The sequence below is a fragment of the Aythya fuligula genome, chromosome 2 (assembly GCF_009819795.1).
Source record: "Aythya fuligula isolate bAytFul2 chromosome 2, bAytFul2.pri, whole genome shotgun sequence".
Taxonomy (NCBI): domain Eukaryota; kingdom Metazoa; phylum Chordata; class Aves; order Anseriformes; family Anatidae; genus Aythya; species Aythya fuligula.
Genome location: NC_045560.1, coordinates 135,873,603 through 135,881,845, shown reverse-complemented (window position 1 = coordinate 135,881,845; position 8,243 = coordinate 135,873,603). Strand labels below are relative to the sequence as shown.

General features: G+C 44.0%; 1 non-coding gene across 1 annotated transcript; it reads left to right on the top strand.

Annotated features, from left to right (window-relative positions):
* Positions 1 to 7,761: 7,761 nt before the first annotated feature.
* On the top strand, positions 7,762 to 7,832 carry TRNAG-CCC. Its single transcript has one exon. It is a non-coding gene; the product is annotated as a tRNA-Gly (tRNA).
* The last annotated feature ends 411 nt before the right edge of the window (positions 7,833 to 8,243 follow it).

Genomic DNA, 8,243 nt, shown 5'->3' with positions numbered 1-8,243 from the left:
GTGCGTGCTGCAACTCTCCAACTCATTCAGAGCTTTACCTAAGGGTCCCCAAATCTCAAAAATAATGTAAGAGGGTTAAATCCCTCGGAAAGGGATTGAATTTCCAATCTCTAGATCAGGGAGACCACTACACTGCCCAGTGGGAAACTGGTGGCAGTGCAGAGGCCATGCTGCTCTCTGCCTTGCTCCAGTGGTGGGCTGGGAGACGAGACCTGCAGACATCGGAGGATGTACCATCACTGCTTGCTGTACAGCAACCTCCTCACATCTCTGTGCCCTGCCTTGCTGTAGAGGTCTGGAGGAGAGCAGGGAGCTGCACCAGGGTCGTCCAAGCAAACCACACGTGCTGCTTCTCCCAGAGCTTGAGCCCCCTTCTTACGAAGGGCTCTCTGGTGCCAATCCTCCTGGCAGCGAATCACTCTGTATATATTTTTCCTTGGTCTCTCAGGAAACCTGCAGGACCTGCAGACTGTTCAACCAGCTTATTCCACATGGGGAATGATGCACTCTGGCAGGCTGATGGGACAAAATCTCCCTCCAAACATGTCTCACGTGTCTTATTATTGGTTTTGGGTTTAGTCCTAAATGTGTCGTCCCCTACACACACACGCCCCCCTCAAATAAACATACACATCACAGTTAGACATTCCACCTCAATCATTTTTCTCACTGCTCAACCCAAAACAGCCAGAAAGAGAAATACCTTTAAGTCAATCATCAAAGCTAAATTAAATAAGCACAAACCTTCACTTAAGTTTTAAATGGCAATGAAGCTTTGAAAAAGGGTTCTGTACCTGAAACTTTATGTGTAAATTATGACTTCACTTTCAAAATTTATCTTGGCCAAATTTCTGGAGTAAATCCATCAAATGCAATCTTCTGTGGGAAGCTTACTTCCGAGAAACAATTTCCTACACCGAGACGCAAAGAATAAGTCGAATGACAAATGCATGTGGCTGGTAGAAATAGGCAGACATCATGATAATGCAAAACTCGGAAGGGCTGGGACAATGTCTGCATTTCCCCATTTACCACCTGTTTCAGCTCCATGTTAATGCCCAGAGCTGGAAGGTGCTGAGTGTCCCCAGTTCAGCAGACACCAAAGGGTACAATTTACTTCAAGCCTACAAAGAGGTCTTCGAAATTAATGGGGGACCAAACAGATTAAAAAGCAGTGGAGCAAGAAAGCACACCCCATCATAATATAAGCGGACAAAAGTAATCACACATTAGTGTGATTAGACCTCAGTTGAGCTGGAATCCCTGTTAGAGAAGGCAAAGGTCCATTTCCATCCCCATGAGTTTCCCCAGCCCCATTTAGCAAGCCATTTCTTTACAAGCCCTTCCTTTTGTCTGTTCATGCCTTCCCTCATGGTGAGGCATCGGCCTTCTGACAAACATCATGCCATTGAGCCAGGGTGTGACAGGGAACATGACTGTTGCCCAGAGAAGCTGTGGATGCCCCATCCCTGGAGGTGCCCAAGGCCAGGCTGGATGGGGCTTTGGGCAACCTGGGCTGGTGGGAGGTGTCCCTGCACATGGCAGGGGGGCTGGAACTGGGTGGGCTTTAAGGTCCCTTTCAACCCAAACCATCCTGTGGTTCTGTGATTCTTAAAAGAGCAGGTAATAGCAGTGGTTTCCAGGTGGCACTTGAGATGCTAGCTTTGAACTTGGAACTTGCCTGACTTCTTGCTCGCTTCTTGCCAGGTAGAGCTGGCTCTCATCATGTAGAGAGACAGACTGGGCTTGTGTCCTGCTCAAGGCACCTCCATCTATGCATGGGGAAACAGCATCTCAGGTACAAAATAAATAAATAAATAAATAAATAAATTTTAAAAATGGAGAAAATAAGGAGGTTGGTTCTTCTTGTGCTGGTGCCCCTTTTAACACATGATGTTACATGTTTAGTAAAATCATGCATTATGTACAGACATAAGGAAAAGACAGAAGCACTCAGCAGCTAGAATGATTTACTTCGATATGGATCTAGACCACATATGGCAAAGCACACACAAAAGCCATGCACAAAGGGTCAAGAAGCAGCATCTTCCCTTTTATTTGCCACTTGGCAGAATACACCTCACCTACTCTGTAGCAGTCAGGTTCAGTTACCTGAGCTAGCAGAATAAACTTATGCCCCAAGTTTCTTTCCCCATGAAAAAAAAAAAAAAAAAGTTCTTCTGGAGGGGAAAGACACAGACCTCCTTCCAGAGCTGTCCTAGCTTGGCCCAAGCCCAGAGGAGATCTGAAGTGAAGTTTGCTGTTGCTTGGATGGGTACCTTACCCAGCTGTCCCAGCCACATCACAGGCAAGCCTGCCACACTCCAGCCCCAGTGCTTTCACCTTTCTTTTGTTCAAACCATCATAATGTGTAGCATGGGAATGACTCGGTCATCTCATCTTTCCATTAGGAAAATATCCAGACTCCAGTCCCTGTTCCGGCAAAGTGTTATTGTAGATAAAATGTCCCTGTCATGGACTAGCAGAAGCCTAAAGCTTGTTGCTGGGGAGAGCAGCTGAGAGATGTGGCATAACACTACCAGCCCCCTTGTCCAGAGGGTGGCCAAATCTCTGCAATTTTAGGAGAAAGCAGGCCAGTGCCTTCTCTTGTAGTAGATTCATCTGAGTGGGATGCCTCAGACCATCTTTCAAGGAGATATAGTTAAGGAGAAACATGTGAGAAACACTACTGGAAATCCATTAGTGCAAGAAAGGATTTGTTTTCAAAGTTTAAATAATTCAGCTAAAGCAGTACTAGCCAGCAGAGCGGAGCTCACATAAACATTTCACAAGTGGGTGGCAGGGAGCAAAGAACCAGAAAGGAGTAAATAAATTACTCCTTTCTGCCAAATAAATCATGCGAATGGTAAGCTTTCTGAGGCATATACTTTCGATACTTTCTTTTCTCTCTATGTTTGTACAGCATATCGTAACACAGACTCCCCAAATTATTTGAGGGGACCTCTAGACGCTTTAGGAATATAAATGGAAAATTGGATGAAAATCAGCCCATGATAAGGCAGACATGGCCCCAGTCTGAAGGGAAGGAAGGGCCAGGGAACCATGTCTGCATCATTTCATTGCATACGTGGCTGAGCTTTTGCACCTCCCTGCACTTATAAAGCTGGGACAGCTCCAGGCTGAAGACACCCCAAACTCTGCCCTGATCCCCTGCTGCGCACACTGGTTTATCACCTCCTGTGGCATTTTCTTCCCATGCCTCTCCACTTAGGGTAGAAATTAGGAAAGTTTTCTGGAAACACTCCCCATATTAAAAAGACCTGAGCAAACATCACATGGTGACTTCAAGGCAGAGCCTTATGGCGTACACACAGCATTTAGGTTACATTTGGGTAGATGCACATCGGCACAGCTTCAAAGAAGTGGCAAACAGCTCCTTGAGGCAAGCATGAGGAAATGTTCCCATTGGAAACCTTAGATTGATTATTTTGTATGTATGCCCTCCCCCAAAAAAAAAAAATTATGCTGGGTAATCCATGTGTGCTTAACCTTTGGGCTCTTGACTAATTAATTAAAGTTGCACATAGTACACGCAGTGTTAGTGAGGTAATATTTCATCATGTTTAAAGTAGTGAAGGTTTTGGCACAGTGCAGTCTTTTCTTAGTCCAGATTGGAATAACAGGGGTTATATAAATGCAAATTACACAATTTGACAGCTGTGTAACATCAGCATGTTATGACTTAAAGAGCTAAATCCCAAGACCCTTACTGACCAGTGAAATCAGGCTTCCATTGACTTTTGCCTGTGCAAGGGCCTGCAGAAGACAACCCTGGCTGTACCTTCTTGCCCTCCTGGGCAGCCCTTCTTGCCACCCTGCTCCACTCACTCATGGTTTTTGTGTGTATGCTTCTCCTCCTTTACACAACGCCAACTATTCCAGAGTTTCTTCCATCACACACCCACCATGTCTTCTTTCTTCGCTTTCTCTGGCTTTAACTTCTTGCCTTTTTTTCTGCCTTCCTCTATCTTGCTATATTTCTGTCTAACTTTCCTTTATTTACTTCTTCTAAGTGCTTCTTTCCACTTATCAGAACAGTTTCGTGATTTAATTGTTTGTTATTACTGCTTTCTGAGCATTTATGGTGTCTTCTTCCATACCTATGGTCATTGTCCTTCCAGTTCAGCACATTTGCCCTTTTGGTCCATTTCTCCTTCCCTGGCTCATTCTTTGCCTTCTCCCCACCCAGCACTGCCCTTTCACCCCACTTTTCCATGGAGCCCAATTGGTGCTGTGGGTGCTGGTATAAGGCTGGCTGGCAGGGTCCTGCATATGTCCCACACACAGGATGGAGGAGGATGGATTTGTTGGCCAACAGCATAGGGTATCTAGAGGTCCTCCATAACAACAGTGACTCCACCAGCTACTGATATTCCTGCTCTGGAAAACAAAACAAAATCAAGCTGTTCCTCGTTATCTAATGCACGTTCCAAACACTCTTCACTAGGGTGAAAGGACAAATCAAAATGACTGTATGTCTAGAGGAACATGAGAAAAGTGCATCCGTTTGCAAGGCCCTCATCTCAGGATTCATTAAAGATTCGTTCATCAGTTCCTCTTCAGTTTCTGATCAATAGCTTGCTCAAAGTAGTATACAGCTTGGTTTGGCCTGGACCATCTAAAACCTGGTTATATGCAGGTGACACACCACCACCACCTTGTTTTCTTTGTCACAGCTTCTCCTGCTTTTTCAGTGTGCCTCTTGTCCCAGTGACCGACATACCCCGAAGGCGCTGCAGCAAATGCCTGAACTGGCTCCTCTGCAAGTCCTACGGCAGAGCCAGCCTGTCAGAGCTGTTTCTGTTTTTGTTGGCTCCAACCACTCCTCAGAAGAACCTGATTCCTAGATCTGGCAGAAACAAGGACTCTCCAAGTATTTTCCCCAGACACAAGGCATCCATCGCGTTAGTATATTTGCCCTCTTGCTTGCTCTCCTCTTTCTGCTGTGTCCAGAACCTAACGTGGGTACACAAGACTGGTGTTTGTCCTTCCCATGGGACATACCCAATATTAATTCTGGTTTTGCTACACAGGGAAAAAAAAAAAAAAAAAAAAAAAAAAAAAAAAAAAAAAAAAGCTTTTTTTTTTTAACTCATAAACTTGAACAAATGTGAATGAAAATGTGACCCATCAGACATCAACAGATTATCTCTAAACCTGTATCAGTCAGTGGGCTTTATCACACACAGGCATAAACCATCTTAGGGATATGGTTTAGTGGAGGGCTGTTAGCGTTAGGTTGGAGGTTGGACTCGATGACCTTGAGGTCTCTTCCAACCTAGGAAATTCTGTGATTCTGTGATAAACCAGAGTGCTCACCAGCTTTCATGGAAAAAAGTTTGAAGCAAGATTGTATTTTTCAGGTGCATTACAATGTGTTCTGAAATACAGCAGAGGCCAGAACCTCATTGCAGGAGGCATTGCACAGACACAGAATTAGGCAGTAGTCCTCCTTCCATGGAGCTTACAGCCAAGTACCATGTAAGAGACAGCAAAGAGTAGGAAAAGGGCAGGGAAATACAAGTTCTCAGCTTTTCAGACAATGTCTGTAACATCGAAGTAATCTGATCATTGTAGTGTTGTTTCACACAAAGGACATGCCCAGGGACACCTGGATGGAAGGCCCATATCTATGCTGCTCTCCTGGGGCTCCCCTGGGGACCAGCCTGGTGTTGGCTCCTGTTTCAAAACTTCTGGCCCTTAATGTCTGCCTGCTCTCAGTGCCCACCATCATGCACACCAAGATCAAAGTTTGGACACAAAAGGTTTTGCATCATTTTTTTTCTGTCTTACCCCTGTAAGGAGCTCTCCCAGGTCCATCCCCTACATCCAGGCATGTCCCAAGCCAGCAGGGCAGAGGGGGAGCAGGTAGGTTGTGAGGAAGGCCCATGCGGACAACTCACAGAGGAAAGTGCTATACAAGTCCTGCTCCACCAGCATCCTTGGCCAAAACTGTGTCTTACTCCCTGGTTCACAACAAGTTTTATTCCACACCCTGCTCATCATTGCGCCCCGAGCAGAGGAAGGGGCACAAAGTGTAGGAGGGAGGGACAGCTCTTCATATGAAACACAAAATAAGAAGGATCACTCGGGACATGGAAGGAATCAAGGAAGGCGAAGTTCTGCCAAAAGCTAAAGAGCATCTGACTTTACCATTGAAAACATCTCTGAGGATATTTTCCAAAATAAATAAACTACATAAACTACTCTTTTTTTTCCCTAGTTTTCGAAGAAAGAAAACCCTGCTGACCCTGGTGTCTGTGCTCTCTATATTACAAGATCCAGAAGTAATTTATAAAAATTGATAATTCCTCCCTTTGTCGCAGACAGCAATTACCCCCATGTACAGATGAGGAACAGAAGTTAAATGAGTTACTTGAGGTCACACAAAGCTAGAGCTGAACACAGATCTTTTGGCTTCCAGGACTGTGACCTAAAACATAATCTTCCCTTTTTCTCTACCAGCATTGCAGCTTCCATCTCATTGAAGACTCAGCACAGTGGTTATCACAATTTTACACTAATTTTAACTCATTTTCTACATCAGTGCTCTGCATTTAATTACTTCAAAATGCATCTCTGAATCATTTAATATGCTGTAACTGCTTTTCTGTGTTAAATAGAAGCTTCAAGTGGTCTGGCAAAGCTCAGCTTTAAATAAATAGACCTCAAGGGGGAAACCTGATTGAGATGGGGAGATATTTATTCTCCCCAAAAAAATCTGCGGCTAACCTTATCTATGTTTCCCTAGCCTGTTAGAAAGCTCCATAGAGTGGAACTGAGAAAATAACTGGGGAAAAAAAAAAAAAAAGGCACATATATTTGACTGGTGCAGCCTTCTTTTCAATCTCCATAGCATTCAAAAGGATATTTCTGATTTTTTTTATATGCTAATTATTTATACTTATTCATGTATACTTATATCATGAAAATATTTTTGTGATATATCATGAAAAGCAACATGCTGGTTAGGTAGGGAAAGGAAAGCAACAAACAGAAAAGGAAGAAGTTACTGGCAATGAGCATTTAGTTTGCCAAAATACATGTTACAAAGCAAGAAGAGCTGACAAGACAAACTCAGTGTCTCAGCAGATATTCAGCAATAAAGTAATAGTAGAGAGCAGAATAACATTGTCAAGATGCAGACTGAACTCTGCTCTTTGCAGGAGATACAGTCATTTTGGGAGAGCGGACCACTGGGGAGGACAAAACCACAGATCCCCAGAGGCACTGAAATTTTAGTGATTACTGTGGCCTGAAAATAATATTTTAATCCAATTTTCTTAGCAGGAAATTCTACATCTTTTCCAGCAGATTTTTTTTAAACAAAGAATAAAGTTAAAATAATGGTACAGAAAATGATGAAATGTTTGATAGGCACTTCTTTTCCAAATCTGAGAAAAACTATTCATGGAAGTCATATTTTATAGAGGCAATCTATAGCTGGTATGTAGACTAATATGGAAAAAAAAAAAAAAAAAAAAAAAAAAAAAAAAAAAAAAAACCCTGCTGGCAGCATTTTCTAATCCTTAGGACAGAATTTCTGGCAATTTACACGTTCAGAGGAATTGGCTGAAACATCTGAAGACACTCACACATTAAGTCAATGGGGAAACTTCAGCAGATGAGCACAAGATCATCCCAACCTGGCAGTGGACACCTGGGTGCCCCTGGGCTCAGGCCAGCTCTGCACAGGTACATCTCAGGGCATAACCTTGAGCTTGAGCATGATTTTTCACAGCACCAGTGGTGTAGTGGTATCATGCAAGATTCCCATTCTTGCGACCCGGGTTCGATTCCCGGCTGGTGCACTTAATTCCTGCAGCTACTTCAGGAGCCTGTCCCCAATGACGGGGGCTCTCAGCACCTTTTAGGGCCCTTTGATAGCTAAGCTGATAGAGTGGAAGACTGTAGGGGCACACCTCACGGGAATCCTTAGGTCATAGGAGACAATAAAAACTTTTTAAGTGCCTAGGAGAATGATGCTGAAGCTGGGCGTGAGGCAGATGTCTCATCTATATGTTTGCATCTATACCAAAGCACGGAGCATGGGCAACAAACAGGAGCTGGAAGTGACTGTGCCAGCAGGCTAACTACAACCTAGTTGCTATAACTGAAAGATGGTGGGGTCGCTTCCATGACTGGAGTATTGTGATGGATGGCTACAAGCTCTTCAGAAGGGATAGACAAGGAAGAATGGGTGGTGGTGTGGCTCTTTATGT